Below are 18,511 nucleotides of genomic sequence, written 5' to 3' on the forward strand. Positions count from 1 at the left end.
TTTTCTAAACTGAAATCCACGAGAGATTTAAAAACTGCTTTTTTAACTTTAATAAATCTTTGAATCATGGTCAACATTGAATTCCAACGAGTTTTTGAATCCAAAATTAGCACTAGCTCTTGTCCAAATTCATTTTTAGAATAACGCTTTAAAGAATCCATTTTTAAAGGAGATCTTTTAAAAGTTACAACTATTTTTCTAACTTTAACAAGAACTTTATGAAGCTCAGGAACAAGATCAGGAACTTGGTCACTAATTTCATTTTGCTGATCCTCCTCCTCATCATAATCATCGTCATCATCAAAGACATCATCTTCAATATCTTTGTCATTAGTACTTTGATTATTATTTTTACCTTTTTTTATATATATTACATCAACAACGGCTAAATGTATTGCGTGTGCAAAACAAAGTTGATATTCAGAAGGCGAAGTATATCCTAATTTTTCCATAACAGAAGCACCATCAGTTGTTATGCAAACTACATCATTTGTAAGACTTACATTAAACATGTTTAATTTTTTGATGAGTAGTTCTAGGCAATCATTTGAATTGTGCGATCCTAACATTCGCTCTAATCCAAGATTAATAAAGCCTTCATTAAAGTGAAGATTTATATTCATAAATCTTCTGCCATGTTTTGAATATTCATCCAAATCTATACTAAACTTGCATTTTTTTTCTTTTATTTCGAGTATCTTTTTTTTATTTTCTTCGACTATTTCCAAATAATATATATATATAAGATTCATGACATCTGTTTTCGATTTAGGAAGAGTGAAGCCTTTATCACGAAGCAACTCACGAATTTGATCCGATTCAGTTATTGCATTAATAGAAAAACCATCGATCGCAGCAAAACGAGCCAATCGTTCTCCCAATGAAACTTTTTTTGTCATGGAATCAATTGTTAATTGAACACAACGTTTTTTAGTTGATGGTTCTTCTTCTTTATTTAAAATAATATTATGGATTTTTTCTAAATGCCTCTTCAATCCAACAGTGGAACCACCTTTGCATAGTAATATTTTTGGACAATGTTTGCATTGTGCCTCGTCTGCTTTTTTAAGATCAAAATAACTCCAAACCTTCGAAGTTTTAAGATTTAAGGACATTTTTTTAAAAATTCCCAATGCGCTGCGATAAATTTCAATATGTAAACAATATAAATAAGCAATATTTCTTATGGTCCGGAAAACAAAAAATTCTGACTTTGGCGGGAAAGTTAAAAAATGTGTGTACAAAAATCCCGGGATCCCGAAAAAAATTTCCCGGGAAATTGGAATAAAATTTTTCCCGGGAAGAATCACTAATTTCGAGTTTTTTTCTTCATCATCTTTGTCTAAGTAACCCTTTTTAATTGTTCTTAGTTGTTTTCTTCTCTTTTTGACACGATCAGTGGACTTTTGAAGAGACCGCTTTATAGTTTCTTTCTTCTTTTCATTAAGTTTCATTGGTGTAACATATCCTGTTAGATGAAATTTATTTAGTACAGAGAGGATTCCATTAGGCCCTTCATTAAATTTAATAACAGATGAACTAACTGCAGACTCTAAGACCACTCTACCCACAAAAATATTTTTTGAGCAGCGTCTCCGAATAATCTGGTTGAGTGTCTCGTTAGCGTTTTGGGTCTTACCATGGAGACATTTTTTTAGTAAATCATCTGAAGATAAATCAGTAAAAGTTGGTTTCAAAATGTTAAAGACTGCAACAGAAAGATTCACTTGCTCTACATAAGTATTTACATCATGAACTCTGTCTAAATGATATTTACCCCAGCAGATTCCATAGCACCCGAAGAACCAACATGGTTAATAGTGCATTGATGATTTGCAAACCATTCTGCATATTCTGGAGTTGACTTTTTATTTTCCCGAGAGACACAGCCATAGCAAAATTTTGAAAGTACTTCAACATCAATACATTTTTTATCAATGATTGTTGTTATTACTCCAGGGAGGAATATTCTCGGGTTTGCCAGGTTCCATCAACGATAACACATTTTTGATTTGGGCATTCAGAATTAGAATGGAAGCTTTTAGCAGCTATTAGCATGCTTTTACCAGCTGCTGTATGATATGCTTCCTTTATAGAACCTTGAGTGTGACGATGATAAGAATTGTTTGAGATACTAAATACGTTCAAGCAAGAAAAAAATCTTTCCATGGTTTCAAAACCAACACCAATCTCTCGTGAGGCAATAATGCTTCTAATATTTATATCAAACGGCTCCTTCATTTTTGAACCTTCCTCTTTACTAATATATTCACAGGGTTTTGAGATAAAAAATAGCTCTCTGTTTAAACAATATTCACAGTGTATTTCTAAAGAATGGGCTAACCCCTTTCGAGATTTTAAATTGTCAATAACTTGTATGTTTTTGTTGCAAGTAAAGCATTTCCCAAATTTTTCTATAACAGTTTTAAAAATCTTGAAGTTTATTAAAATAAAATAATCAAACTTATCAACGTTATTATTCTCCTCTACATCTGATTGTGAAGACTCACTTTCTGTGTCAGAAGAAAAATCTACATCATCAACAGTATTTGATATATCAATTTCAACTTCTTTGTTTTGTTTGTCATCACTGCATATGACAGATTTGTTGTGAAGATGCTGCTTCGTTCTCTTTCTTTTCCTGTTAAAAATTTTCTTATTCCCCTTAGCCATATTTTTAAATATAATTCATTTGGTACCAATACAAATGGGGTTGCAATATAAACAAATATCCAAAAGCTCCTAAAATTGACAGCACTTTTTTCATTTACGAACAACTTGTACAGACTGTTTTATAACTTATGACTTTAAGTTGCGTATAACCAAAACGAGGTTTTACAATCACATCAATTTTTAACAATAAAAAAGACATTTGACTAGTTATTAACCTAAAAATAACTCAAAATGTGGTTGCTATGGGCGTTTCTAAGGATACTTTTTTAAGATACCTAAATACAACAGCTAATATCTTTTTTAATAGAGTTTGTTTACAATCCAATATAATCAGAGACTATTCACAAGTGATGAGTAAATAAAATAAGCTTTTAAAATAAAAAAAAAATTTTTTTTTATAAAAATAAGCTTTTATGAGTGTAGGACCACCTTAAGGTGAAAAACTTTTATTTTAAAGTTTGTTGATTTGTGAAATAAAAGTTACAATTTTCTTGAAAGCTATTTTTGAAAAACAACTTTTTTGTCAACAAGCAATTTAGTAGCTTATTTTAATTTTATAGTCAACTGATTTGTTTACAAAATATCCTCCTAGAGTTATTTTTTCTTCGCACGCGCGTCTTTCAGGCCTGTTATTAAGTAGGTCATGCTGAATACCCATTAAATGCTTCTGTATTCCATGCATCACAATAAAAATTTTCATCACAGTTTACTATTACTATCCATTCTATGTTTAAATAATGAAATGAGTTTAAATTTAAGAGTTAAGAATTTTTTTTTGTTGCAATAAAATTTTATTACCGAAATCAACATAAAAATTAGAAAAAAGTTGATTTTTTAAAAAAAAATTGAATAAATATGTGTGTTTAGATAAAATACATAAATAGATACTTAGAAATATAATCATAACAAATATTTTGGTTTTCTCTAAAGTTAAGAAGTTAAACTAAATATTATAGGCTATTCTGACGTAGGATGAAACGAAAACATTAAAATAAAATATTCTGACAGAATACAAGAATGTCCCGACGGAATACACAACTTCAATGCTTTATAACTTGAAGTCAAAATGTTGAGATTTTTTTTTCATCCATAACGTATAGTTTAAAAATATTAAACAAAGAAATCATAAAACTGTAAAGAGTATTATTATTTTTTTTTTTTAATTACCAGAACCGAAAAAAAACTGCAAAAAGTCAGAAATTCACTTCCATTAACTACTTTTAAATACCAGAAAACAAATCGCCGTGATAAAAGGTTGCCAAATTGCTGTTCTTTTTTTTTTTTTTTTTTAATTACTCCCTACAATGCTTTAAGCAACCAATAATCTTAGATAAGCAAACAAAATGCAATAAGATACATAATAAACTGAGTAAAGATACCCCGTTCTTAAGGCTCTCGGTTGAGTTTAGAGATGTTATCACAATAGAAGTACTCATCTTAGACAGATTTTAACTGCATCCAGCTTCTGTCTTATAGAAAGTATTTGGCTGGCGTTGTTGTAAACCTATGTTACATTGTTTCATGCAAAAACCCATAAATAAAGTTAAAAAGATCTAGCGTTCATAATCCGATATTTGTGGATTTTTGGTGATCAATATTAAATCATTTTGACTCTTTACATGGGTTTTTACTTGTGCCTCCTTGATAGTGGCCATGCAACCTTTCGTGGTATCTCCAAATAAGGTTACTGCTCTAGAACTCGGTTTAATAACTCTCAGACTGGATGGTAGTTTCCGAATTCTGTTATAGCTTTTAGAGTTTATATTTATTGCCCAATTCTAATGGTGATGATCGCAAACCTTCGGTTAACCTTGTTTACCGTTTACGGTAAACAAGGTTAACCGTAAATCACATCACATGCGAGTGTTGTGATTTGCGAAAATTTGAGTTTAACGTTACCGATTTGGTTATTATTTTCTGTCATCTTAAAAGCAATGACCTAAAAATAATTATATATTCATAAGAACATTCAATTAAATTAAAATAATAAAAAAACAAATTAAAATAATAAAAGAACGTTTTTAAAAACTGGTAAGTATTAGCGTTTTAGTGTAATTTTTCAACCTTCAACATCTAATTAGAGTACTTTCCTCAAATATTTAGATCTATGTATTTATACGATTCTTATCTACATGAAATTCTTTATTGTAATCATTCATAAAATGATAAGAGGTAGGCAACTGAAACAGCGCTTTAATGCATTTTCCACATTTCATTAAAAAATTTTGCGCTGCATGTTAGAATTGATTTTTTTTGGTATGACCTGCTTCCTGTATGGAAAGTTGTCAACAAGGATGGGCTTCTTTATGAACTAATGTCTACATAGCTCAATTGGTTACAACTGGATTGCTTTAGCAATATTGGTATGGTCATACCAGGTAAATATCCTGGTATAACAAATAAAAAATAATTTTTATTATCATTATTATTTTAAAATAATAGTTTATACCGATGTAATTCTTACACATCAAACTTATAGCCACAGCTAGAGCTATAAGTTTGATGTGTAAAACCTATATCGGTATAAACTATTATTTTAAAATAATAATGATAATAAAAAATATATTTACCTGGTTATTTACCTGGTATGGCCATACCAGTATTGCTAAAGCAATCCAGTTATGGCCAATTGAGCTATGTAGACATTAGTCCGTAAAGAAGCCCATCCTTGTTGACAGCATTAATAACAGCATAATTTGACAGCATTAATAAGTTAAATAGTTATGCACAACAGTGTTGTGTGTAATTTATTAAGTTTTGATTTGAAACAATTTAGGGAAGTGGCTGTTACAGTATCATTATCAAGTGAGTTCCAGCGGTTGACTACACATTCTGAGAGACCACTTAACAAGCTTTTGCTGATCTTCTTGTAGTTGCAAACTATCACTTCTGGTACTGAAGTGATGGTTTATATCACTTACAGTACTCCAGCTTTAACTGACTTTGTTTTGCTTCTAGCATAAGCAAAGAATGATTTTAAATCATGTTTAATATTTTTTGTCAGCGTATACTCAAAGTCAATCTTTGCTTTCTTTAATTAAGCATTTGCACTTTTTATTCACACTAACCACTGCAGGATGAGATTCTTTTTTGTTTCTAGAATATGTTTTCCTTTTTCTTTTGATTTCTTTGGCTACTTTACGAGTCATCCATAGAGGTTTTTTTTTACTTAGTTTTTATACTTTTATAATTAGGATTGGTGTTGATTGTTTAGGATTTGTGTTGATCTCTTTAGTCATATATTGATTCTAGATTATTGGTCAACATATAAATGAAGATTCTTAGCAATATTCATTTATATGTTTTTTTTTTTTTTTTTTTTTAAAGAAACTGTTGAGATCTAACACCAAGTTAGATCTATGACAGTTGTTACCATAGATTGAACAATTAAATAAAGAGTAACAAATAAGATAAATAAATCAGTAAAAAAATGCATAAATAGAAATAAAAATAAATTAATTAGAGTTTAAGGTTTGACTAAAGATAAAAGCAATAGTTTATTTAGTTTGTATTTAAATACATTCAGGTTATCAGCTTCAATAATTTCATTTGGTAATTTATTCCATAGATGTATCGTTCTAATTGTGAAAAAGTTTTCGCGTAATTTGATGGAAAAGTTATTGTTATTTTTTAACCATAAACAATGTCTATTATTTTTTTCTGAGATGCAGGACCAGATACTTGTAAAGAATGAGCTAATACAGGTGCAATATTCCAGTTAATCGTATCAATACCATTATACCATTTATACATTTGAATAAGATCACCTCTTATTCAACGCTCTTTAAGTGATGTTAAATTCAGTTTTCTAAGACGCTCTGAATAGTGTAGGTGCCTTAATTCCAAAATCAATTTAGTTGCACAACGTTGAACATCTTCCAGATTTTTAATATCTTTTTCAAGATAAGGAGACCAAACCTGTACCACATATTCTAAATGTGGTCTAACATAACTTGTAAATAATAACTTGATATTGTTAGCATTTTTGAATTTAAAACATTTTTTTAATATTCCAAATTTACTATTAGCTTTCAAAACAGCTGACTTGACTTGCATATCCCATTTTATATCATTTAATATTATGACGCCTACATCTTTCTCATAAGTTGTTTTACCATTATTGACCAATAATCTAGGGTGCTTGTTGACCAATAATCTAGGGTGCTTCCTTCAGGTTTTAAATTACAATATGCAACTCCTGTGTAATGCAATCAAGTTTTCCTTTATTATAGTCAAATATGGTTCTAAAATTTTTCAACTTCATTTGGATGTTGAAGGTTATCATGGAATGATCACTAAAAACCAAGTCTAGAATAGCTTTACCTCTATTGGGTTTAGAAACATGTTGATTTAAAAATGTATCTTGGATGCATTCACAGAATAGCTGAGTTTCATGTAAAGCACCTGGTATAGCCAAACAAGTCAACCCCTTCTAATAAATATTGCCATAATTAAAATCATCCATCAAAAATATTCTATGTACACTGACTTCATGAAGAAGATCTCTCAGTAGACTATCCACTTCTTTACCAAATATATCAACATTGTTTGTTCTGTAGGAGACTCCAATCAGTAGATTGTCATTTTGTAAACCAGTTATACTACACCATATATACTCAATATAGTTAGACTTGGGATGATATGCAACAGGTTCCATACTGCTTTGATATATAGTAACACACCTCCCCCTTCTTTTTGACTGGTTTATTATGCCTAAAAAGTATGTAATTTGTTAATTCAAGTTCAGAGTCCAATACACTTTCTGTAGCCCAACTCTCAGTTATCCCAATAATATCTAGTTGTAAAGTATAGACAGTTCTTTGAAATTCACTCATTTTATTAATCAAACTTTTTTTATTTAAAAACAAACATACTAACAGGGATTCATCAATATAATCAGATAACAGGGTCTCATTATTTTGGTCAGTTCTATTTGTGCAAACTCTATCAATTATATATTTCCCCAAGATTTCTTTAGCCTTACAATTTTCATTCGTTCTGGTCTGTCTTTTACCACATGTATCCATTCCCTGAAATTCTTTTGCTATTTTTTCCTTCACCTCTGCAACAAGAATTTTGAGATCTTCTCTTTCTTTTAGTGTCAAATCATTTGAGCCACTTTGATTGACTTATACTTAGTATCTGCATTTTTAAGTTTACTTAGATTCTCCATCACAAGGTTTTTTTGAAATTGATTTACCAGTTTTACTAATAAAGGTCTTGAACGAATTAATGCATTTTTGTCTTTTTTACCAAGGTAGATCACTTTAGTTATATCTTCTTTAACAATATCCGAGCTAATTTCCTTGTTCTGTAATTCATCAGCTTTCTCTTGAGCTTGTTGTAAAACATTTTGCATCTTGTCAACATCAATTGCTCTGGTCTTTTGATCATTATCTAGCTGTTGAGAAATGACTTCAGATCTTTTTTTCTTTTGATACTTGGCGCTTTTGTCTATTTGAACATGTGTTTTTTGGATAGTAGAGTTTAATTCTTTTTGAATGTTGTTTATTTTTTTATCAAATTTTTCTAGTTGAATAGAAACTTCTAGACAAAATTTATTGTCTGTCTTCTTTTTTCTTTCTTCCATTTGTTTGATAAGTGATAGTTTGATAAGTGATAGATATGAAAGAGTATGTATATACTTTTCATACTACTTTCCCAAAAAGGATTTGAAAGTCTGGATTTGAAAGTCACAAAAAGATTACTTCTTCCTAGTTTTTGTTATCCAGGAGCTCTAAAAATATAAATAAGTTTATGGACTACTAATTAAAAAAAAATAAAGACTTTTAGGTAAGAGGAACAACCATTTTTTGAACCTGGAGTCCTTAGGTATAATGGCGGCCAGGACTCCAGGACTCCGGGCTTAAAAACAATAAGTTTCAAGTCATTAGATCTTATCAATTTTTTCCTTATAGCAGATCTTAACTCAACAAACATGTTTAGAGTTTCTTGACACTACAGACTTAGAAAAAGTAGAGATATAAAGCAGGAGTCCTTTTGGGACTCCGCATCCCTAATTTTGTTGGTCTTGATCAAATTTATAATAACTTTTCAAAAATCACATAAAGTTACATTTATATACAGCTTGTGGTTACTTAGTCTCCTGGATATGCCAATATATAGCCCACTGTTATACCTATTTTTTTGATACCAAGCCATTTAAATGAAAATCAACAAAGTTAAAACAGTTTAGAAAAAACTAAATTTTGACAGTTTTTTAAACAAATCCACATATTTAAAATTTGTTTCTCAAAGCCTTATGAGGCTTTTTGTAGAATTTCTAATACCAGCCTAAAATGATAAAGATGACATTTAAATTTTAGTCACAACTTGACTGCAATAACTACTGACCATTGTCATTATTATCAAATATCCAAAAAAATTCTTGAAAAATTTGTTTTCTTGTATCTACTACTTTCTCTATGGTTCAAAGTTTTTTATATGGCTGCCAGTTTTGATTTTGTATGAAGCATTTTGTTATTATTTTGTATTAGCGTAACTGTAATAATTTGTATTAGCGTTATTGTAATAATTTGTGGCGTGATAAATAACTGTTCTTTTGATTGTGGTATCTTTACTGATCTGCTACAAGCTTGTGAAACAGTTGACAATAAGATTTAACTAAAAAGTTAAATTAATATAGCATACAGGGTAATTTCAATGATTACTTTATGTTCTCATTGTGTATTATCTAATGGTTTTCAATCCACAAATAAAGTTTTCAAATACGATGTACCACAGAATTTTTGTTTACTATTTTACGATTTTTAATATATAATAATAATTTATCTCACTATATAATTAGTTTCATTATTTATAATTTTGCTGACAACACTAATCTACTATGCATTAATGAACAATAAAAAATGTATAAAATTTGATTAAAATTTTGTTCTAACCATTTCAATTACAATTATGCCTGGTCTTCAAAATAACTTACCATAAGTTTAATATTACCTCTCGCAAAATTTACCAGACTTACTTGCACTTTGCGAGACTAATTTAAGTATGGCTGTCTTGTTGTTGGCTTATTGTTCTTCTTTAAACTTTTATGTGTGTAGCTGGCTTAATAGCAACTGTATTTCTATAAATATCAATAAAAATAAATATATTAGTTTCACCCTCCAAAAAATTTAAAATGTGAAAATGAAAACTACTAGTAAAATACTTTTTTCATTAAAATATATAAATATATCAATGTATTTCACGACAAAAACTTATCATGATAATATCCACTAAATGACTTGAGTAAATAACTTACATGAAGTCAATGAAGTTAATAAAGTGGCATTTAAACTTATTTAAATTTATATTTTATTGTTAATCAAACATCCCTTTTGTTTCATTTTTATTTTCAATTATTTTAGATTAATTATTAGGACTGAGGAAACTGCACAGCTCATTGCTTTGGATGCCATACTCCATCTATGAATGAGTCAAGTTATTTTAAACTTAAGTCATGACCAAAGTACCCAAAAGTATTAAAAATAAAAAAACTATTACCGTCACCTAATCATTTCAATATATCTTTAACAAATATATGTGATCGCCAAAGTAACTTTTTTTCAGTTGAATATTACCTTTAGCAAAAATCACCATTCTTAGTTGCTCTTTATGAGACAAATTTGAATTCAACTGTTTCTTAATTGAATTTCAGTATTTATGTCTATTATCCTTTGGATTGCAAAGACTCCAGTTGTTGCATGCTTGGCTTGGTCGTATACTTACCTATCAATTCACCTGGTTGTGGAGAAATCAGATTTGAGCACTCTGACTATTCTTATGTGCTTCTACTTAGTACCTCTACACTCAATTACCTTTCTCTTTGTTCTTTCTTGTTGTCCTTCTTCTCAAGACTTCACTCTTTAAGATGTAATTTCTGATCAAATTGACTAAGCCCTTTCTCTTTATCCTTTAGCAAATATTGTTGTTATTGGTGACTTAAATGCTCATCACATTAAATTCTTGGTTCTAGCTTTACCACTGACCTTACTAGCACTAAAGCACTTAACATCTGTATCTCTCAATCTCTTACTTAGATAGTTGACTCTGTGACTCATTTTCCAAACAACCCTAATCACTTACCTTCACTCCTTGATTTGAGTCTTGTCTCTGACCTTAGCTTGTGTTCAGTTTCACCTTTAGAAGGTTCTAATCATGTCATGATCTCTAAAATCTTTCATCTTGTAATTCTTTTTTGGGCTCACCCTATCGTTGCACTATCCTCTACTACCCTAAAGCTTACTGGTATTTTTTTGTGATTATTTTTGTGACGATCAAGTGTCATATCCAGCAATAGTTTGAGCGGTGCCTGTTGTGAAATTCCCTCTCTTCTCCTTTTTTTTCTCCATAAAAAATAAGGCTACGATTTTTTTTAAATAATTTTATATTTAAAAAACCTTACTGTGAATGACTTTTTAAAAATGGTTTGTTTTATCCAGTAATCACAATGTATGTTTTTAAATGTCTTAAAATACGTTTTTTAAACATTTTAAACAGGCCTTGTGTATACTACTTAAATTCAGGCCTTGTTTAGAAGCATTACTCAGTATGCGGTTCACAAACAAAATGGCAATTTATATATATATGTATATATATATGTTCAGCAATTTATATTAAGAAAAAACTTTTATCCATTATTATTATATTATATTTATATCCATTATTATATTAAATTATTACATTATATTATATCATTATTATATTATATTATACCATTTAAATTGCTTTTCTATATGTTTGTTTAGATTAAAAAATTTTTCATCAATTTTTCACAAATTGATGAAAAAGTTTCAAAAAATTGATGAAAAAGTTTCTCTTGAGAATAAGCATTTTTTTAATTATTGCAAGAAATCAATGTAAAATGGTGTTGTTCGATGCTAAGCATTATTACTTCCAGTTTACTAAATCTCTTCTACGGCTTGTGGTCTTACAAAAGTGTTCTCCAAAAGTCTATTTAATAAGTGCTTCACTGAATCTTGCTGCCCGCTGAATAATGGCATCTTTTAAATAACTCTGGTGAACATTGCCTTCTCCAACTATTATCCAATCAGTCTTCTCATCCTTGAAAACCAACGCTCTTCTTTATTTCCAGTAAACTCTGGGGTACCAGACAGAACCAAGGTTCTATCCTTGGTTCTGTATTGTTTCTCATCTTCATTACTTATCTTCCTAATAATTTTTGATCTGAAGTGAATTTGTTGATGACTTAAATTTATACTCCTGTTTTGGCAAAAAGTCTTCACTTTTTGATTGCTTAGAACAAGCAGTCATTGATTGTGATCTATCTTCTATTTTTCACTGCAATCTGACCTTTTTTCTGCATTTCACTGATAGCCTCAAGCTTGGGCTTTCAATGATTTCTGAATTTTAATTCCAACAAAAGTTGTTTACTGCATACAATTTATGTCTATTTGGATTTTCACTACAGATATTCACTACAAACCTCTCATCAAAACCATAAACACAATCAATTTTAAAGTTAGTATCTGATAAGGTTGCTTCTCTTATTCTTGCCAATATCTTACTCTAATTTCATTCTCTATGTCTACAAATCTCTTACTGCTGTTCGGATTACTGTTGTCATATTTGGGTTGGCTTTTCTTATGATGCTCTTTCTCTTCTAGGCATAGTTCAAAAATATATTGTAAATATAGTTGGACCAGCTCTATCTATGTAAGGTTGCATCAGTTTCTCTTTTTTACAAATACTATCATGGATGTTGCTGAAACAGACTCATCTTAGTTCTATCTACCAAAACTCGTTCTTGCTTGACTTGTCATTCAGCTTTCAAAGTCTCATCTTTTTTTCGTATTTTTTCTTGCATGCTCTAAAAACTTTTATTTGTCTATTTTTTTCCCCCACACTTTAACCCTTTAGAACTCTCTCCATTTTTCATGTTTTCCTGACTCATACAACCTCCATCCTTTTAATTCTTCTGTCAACGTAATCGCCGTAATGTTGCTTCTCTTTCTCTTTTCTACAAATACTATGATGGGCACTGCTCTAAAGAGTTAGCGTCTCTTGAGCCATCTACTAAAATTCGTTCTCGTGTTACTCGTCATTCAATTAAGTGTCATCCTTTTTCTGTGGCTGTTCCTAAGTGCTCCAAAAACACTTATTTGTCTAGTTTTTTTCCTCGAACATCAATCCTGATTCATATAATTTGCAATCCTTTAAGTCGTCTGTCAGTCATTATCTTGCTCTACAATCTTCATCTTTTCTCTTCCAGTAACTTCCAACTCTAATTAGAAGTTGCTTGCAGCCTTGTTGGAAGCGAAGATGTTTAAAAAAAAAAAAAAAAGATGTTTCCTTGCTCTTTAACACTGCTCTTTGTTTTCAAATAACTCCCAACTTAATAGTGGTTGCTTGCAGCCTTGTTGGAAGCTAAGATGTTTAAAAAAAAAAAAAATTGATGCAATTACATGACACCATGATCACAGACATGATTACATCACAAAGTGATGTATATTTCAACATGTTTTATAATGACACATGTTTCAACATGTTTTTTTTTTTTCCCTAAAAACTATTTTATATTATGCAAAACTTTACCCATTAATCTCAAAAAGTTTAATAATAAAACTTTACATATTTATTAATCCAATATTTATTGAATTAACTACAACCTTCAACTTTTAAAGTCTTTTGTCAACTTTTCGTTGCTTTAACAATATTCTTTTTTTTCTTGTAACTTTCTAATAGTGGTTGCTTGCTACCTAGTTAAAAGTAAATTAGTTTAAAAAAAAGAATAAAAAAAAAATAAAGAGTGAAAACAATTAGATTGATTAAAATTTTGACTTTAATTAACCATAGGTTACTAATTTTTTGAAGTGCTTAATCATCTAAACAATATGGGAAAAAAATTCTAAACTAAGTTTAAAAAAATTCTAAAATAAGTTGGTAAAATATGAATATAATTTATGATAATGTTTAACATGATCATAAATTATATTCATATTTTACTTTTATTTTATAAATATTTAATAATAAATAATCAATCAAAAATAATAAATAAATAATAAAAGATAAATAAATAATTAACAAAAAATAAATGAATAATAAATATTGTATTTTATTTTATAAATTATATTCATATTTTACTTTAATTCATATTTTATTCATATATATAACATTGTCATATATATTGTTATTTTAAATATTATGTTAGTTTTTACAGTATTACAGTTTTTACAAGTTTTTTAAACACATATAATTAAAGTAATTAAATTTTTTATCAATAGAATGATAGTCAACAATAATTATCAGTAAGCATCTTCAAATAGGAAAATTTAGTGGACGATAGAATCTGGTTTTTCTTGACGGCCTTTATGAGAATAATATTTATATTCATAAATTTGGTTTCAAAGAAAAATAAAGGAAAAAATTAGTTAATGTAATTTTTCAAGCAGCATGGATGGTAAGATTATAAATTGTGTAACACTATATAGTAGTATATTATTTAAGTTTAAATTTTATTCAGAAAGTAGAATTTAACTAAACAGAAGTACAGTGTTTATAATGTAGCCATAGATACCATTGTATCTATGACTATATTATAAACTTTTTTGTATCTGTGGGTATTTTTTTCAAGACAATATATTGGCTGTAAAATTTAGGGAATAAGAAAGATACCTTTCATTAGGTATTATCTCCTTTCAGTTTTTTTAGTTAAATTTACTTTTTTATTGTAAATTTATAAAATGTTGAAGAAATTATTATTAAATAAATAAAAGAACCATATATTCAAAATTTGTTACTTTAAACTTTGTACCTTTTTGTTAAATTGTTTAATGTAGATAAATTTTTTGCCTTAAATTTTTTGTCGGCAAAAAGTGTTGCATTTGAAGTAATTATATTTGGATTATCATAAAAGTATATTATGAATAACAGTGCTGAGAGAACAGAACCATAGGAAACTCCCCTTTATACTTTTACCCAATCAGAGTAATTAACATTTGTATCATTATTCTATGTCTTTGTTTTGTTAGAAAGTTTTTTATCTAATGAAGAATCAAACCATTAATTCCATAAGCTTTTAGCTTCACAAGAAAATATTTACGTGGGACTTTATTGTATGCTTTTTCAAAGTCATGGTAAATACTATTGACGGTGAGACCTTTATCTAAGTTGAGTGTCCATGCATTGATTACAGTAAGAAAATTTGTTTTACAAGAGAGCCCCAGATTAATTCTTGGTTGTTGACTAGGAGTTAGCAAATTATTTTTTAACAGAACTAAAAATTTTCTATTATTCTCCTAAATATTTGGACTATGATGTATGTTAAACTAATGTTAAAGTTTAATCTATAGTTTGTAACTAGTTTTTGTCTCTTTTTTGAAGATTAGTATAATATTTATTAGTGAGTAATATTAGTATAGTATTGGCGTTTTTCCAGATTCGAGGCATTGTACTACTTTGAAGGACTTTAGTATAAATAATAAAAAAATATTTAGTAGTTGGGGGATCTTTAAATATTCTGAGAGGTAACTCATCTGGGCCTGGTGATTTAAATGAATTTATAAAAAAGAGATAAGATTCAATGCTTTCAGGAGGTGGATCAAGATCATCAGACAGTTGATTAGGACAAACATAAGATAAGTTAAAACTTAGAACAATCATTTTTTTCAATTGGAAAATGCATCTAGTAGGAACAAGATAAATTATTGAATTATTTTCCTTGTATATTATTATTAGATCTATTGTAGTTGGAGTTGATTCTTTCTAATGTAGGTTTGTTTAGACAAATGCTGTATGAGAAAAAAAGTGATGAGTTTACAAGAGTTTTTTCCATAGATGTAGTTTTCATTGAAAACTTTGATCAAAAATCAGCAGATTTGTTTACTGTTTGTTGCTTAGTTTTTAGGATTTTTATTCTTATCGTTAATTTATTTATATTTTTTGCTGTACTTGTATAATATCAAATAATTCTGAACAGCAACAGAACAAGATGTTTTCCTTGTTTACACATATTGTTGATAATGATCAAACTATTGTTAATAATCTTCAAACTATTCTTAGTAATCTTCTAACTATTGTTAATAATGTTTAAATTGTTCCAACAAATTACACAAAATACAAAAGGACTAAAGGTCCCAGGCTTTTTTTTATTTTTTTTTATCAAATATTTCTAACTATATTTAATAAGTTAGAGTTAAATTTAACTAAAAAATTTTATTACTACTCAAATAAACATTCTTTTGTCAGAGTTTTTATCAGAGTCTTATTTTATTTTAAATGTGTTCTGTTTTTTATTTACTGTGTTCTATTTTTTATTGGAGCTAATTTGTTTTAAAGTTAAAATTTGAAAATAAAATTAAAAAGGGGTAGTAGTAACAGTATCAAAAACAGCCAAACTGATTAATCTCGAAAAAGGACTTTCCGGAATAACATATAAATTGTAAAAAAAGGAATTGTAACAAAAATCCGAAAAACAGAATAATCTCGAAGTTGTGAAAAAATGAATAAAATCGAAAAGGGACTTTTTGGAATAATATCCAAAAAGAGAATACGTCAAAATTGTTAAAAAAGAAATAGTATCAAAAATCCAAAAAGCAAAATAATCTCGAAATAGCTCAAAAGAGAATAATATCGAAAAGGGACTAACCAGAATAATATCGAAGTTGTGAAAACTTTTATGGTTTTCTTAAAAGTCTTCACAACTTCATAAGTCTTTATTGATTTTGACAAAATTTTGTTCGTAAGTCTTTATTGATTTTGACAAAATTTTTTGTCAAAATCAATAAAGATTTACAAACCGTAAAAAGTTTAAATGATAAAGTTATTTGTAAATATGCAAAATTATATGCTAAGTCGTCTGTTATATGTGCAAAAAAAATTCAAGAAAAAAATACTTTAAAACAAGGAGAGCAGGCTAAAAGATCCTGCTTAATAAAACAATTAGAGGTAATTTTAAGATCCTGATTAATAAAACAAGAAGAGCATGCTAAAAGTTCCTTTTTAATAAAAGATGATAAGCAATACCCACTCTACCTCAAATTGTCATGGAAAAATTACTATTACAAGTAGTCATCTGGTCATTCTGTTCGAGAATGTTTAACATTGTAAATACTAAAAAAATATTGAGCGCACAATTTTAGATACATTGTATTGTTAAATACATATGGCATGTAGCTACCAAATGTAAAAATTATTTATCATACTGTATTTTACAAGATGTTATTTAATAAAATTTCCATACCAGAAGTTATTGAGGTTATTATGCAAGTTGCTGAGAGCTTATATGAAAATATATTATGAGAGTTGTTTATTATCTTTACATAATGTTTTGTAATAGTCATAAAAATGCCCTTCATATGTATGTTCAAACACTTTCCTACTTATTTACAAAATCATGCAGAATCTTTTTGGTTGGTTTGGTTTTTGAAAAACTTGAAAAAAAAAAAAAAAAATCAGAAAATACTGATAGATATGCATTATTTTAGTTTTATACTTCCATGCAATCATTCAAAGCGTACATAATATCACCATTAAAAGTTATTTGGAAAGATTTGGTGTGCAAACTTTGTGTGCTATAATTATGCAAGCAATTTTGAAAGATTTAATAGATTTCTATCAGAAGATAAAAATAGCTTTAAAAACGTTTATTTTAACAGGCTTGGGCAGGAATGGTGTGCGGTGGAACGCTACTGCTGACTGCGCAAATTATTTTTTTTGTTGACAACTTGACCACAACTGTAGATGTTTTGATGATTTGAACGTTTCAAAAATGTGCTGAAAAAAGAAACGCTAAGCTAAACAGTTTAGTTTAGCGCTTTTCAGTGTTTTTTTTTCAAGTCTGAAAACTATAAAAAAAACTAAAAAAACTGAAAAAGAAAACAATTCGTCACGAAAAAGTAAATATATAAGATTTGAAATAAAATTCAAAAACTCAAACTCGAGTCAAAATTTACTTTTTATGTTTTTAATTGCAGTTTAAATAAATTACTTTAAAACTTTTGAAATGTTTTATTAGTTACATAAAACGCTTTTACTTATTGATTCTAGATTACTTCTAAATTACAAATTACTTCTAATGATTCTAGATTACTTCTAAATTACAAATTACTTCAAATGATTCTAGATTACTTCTAAATTACAAATTATTTCTAATGGTTGTAGGGTTCTAGACAGTTTATTAGTTGTAAAATATACAGATTATTAGTTGTAAAATATATATACAAGGTATTGTTACTATACTGGTGTGATTCTATTTAAGTTTTCCAGATTATTTAGTTGCAATAGTTTGTTATTTTTAAGATACATGTTATTGGACTACTAGTATTCATGTCTAGCTTACATTACATGAGTTTTAATGACTTTTAACCAATTTAGTACTAACAACTATCAAGACATGCTCATTTTTTTCTTCTTAGCTTTAACCTAAAGAACAAGTTAAAAGCAAAAAGTTGCTTCTAACACGCTTGTGCACACAAAAGTCTTAATCATAACATAGCAACCCTCATTATAAGTCTTTTATTGACAGTCACTTGCTTCAAGGATACTTATTTAATTTTGTTAATCAAGCAGCTGTAGAATTGTATGTTATCTTTATCTATACAAAAACTTTAACATGTAAATGACTATTGTTTCTTGGGATATAGAATTTATTTGGTACTTATCCTTAACGTAATGTGAGGTTTGCTCAACTGAAACCAGTACAATGCGCTAACTAATGCAAAATCTTGTAGACCCAAATGAAAATTAAATACATTTGTGTAAACTAACGAAATTACATTATTGATTGTTTTTTATCCCAGGCGGAGTAGGAGTAATTGGAAATAATTTAATACCGTTTTTATATAATAAATTTATTCTGATCAATTTGAACTATTGT

The 18,511-nt window shown here is 28.4% G+C and overlaps 1 protein-coding gene across 1 annotated transcript in view; it reads left to right on the plus strand.

Moving 5' to 3' along the window:
- Window positions 1–4,525: 4,525 nt before the first annotated feature.
- LOC136082027 (uncharacterized) overlaps window positions 4,526–18,511 on the plus strand; it is a 92,844-nt gene continuing 78,858 nt past the window's right edge. The window contains exons 1-2 of the mRNA XM_065800559.1: window positions 4,526–4,704; window positions 13,920–14,095. The gene's annotated coding sequence lies outside the window, so the exon portion shown is untranslated. The remainder of the gene's footprint in view (window positions 4,705–13,919; window positions 14,096–18,511) is intronic.

The sequence above is a fragment of the Hydra vulgaris genome, chromosome 06 (genome assembly GCF_038396675.1).
Source record: "Hydra vulgaris chromosome 06, alternate assembly HydraT2T_AEP".
Taxonomy (NCBI): Eukaryota; Metazoa; Cnidaria; class Hydrozoa; order Anthoathecata; family Hydridae; genus Hydra; species Hydra vulgaris.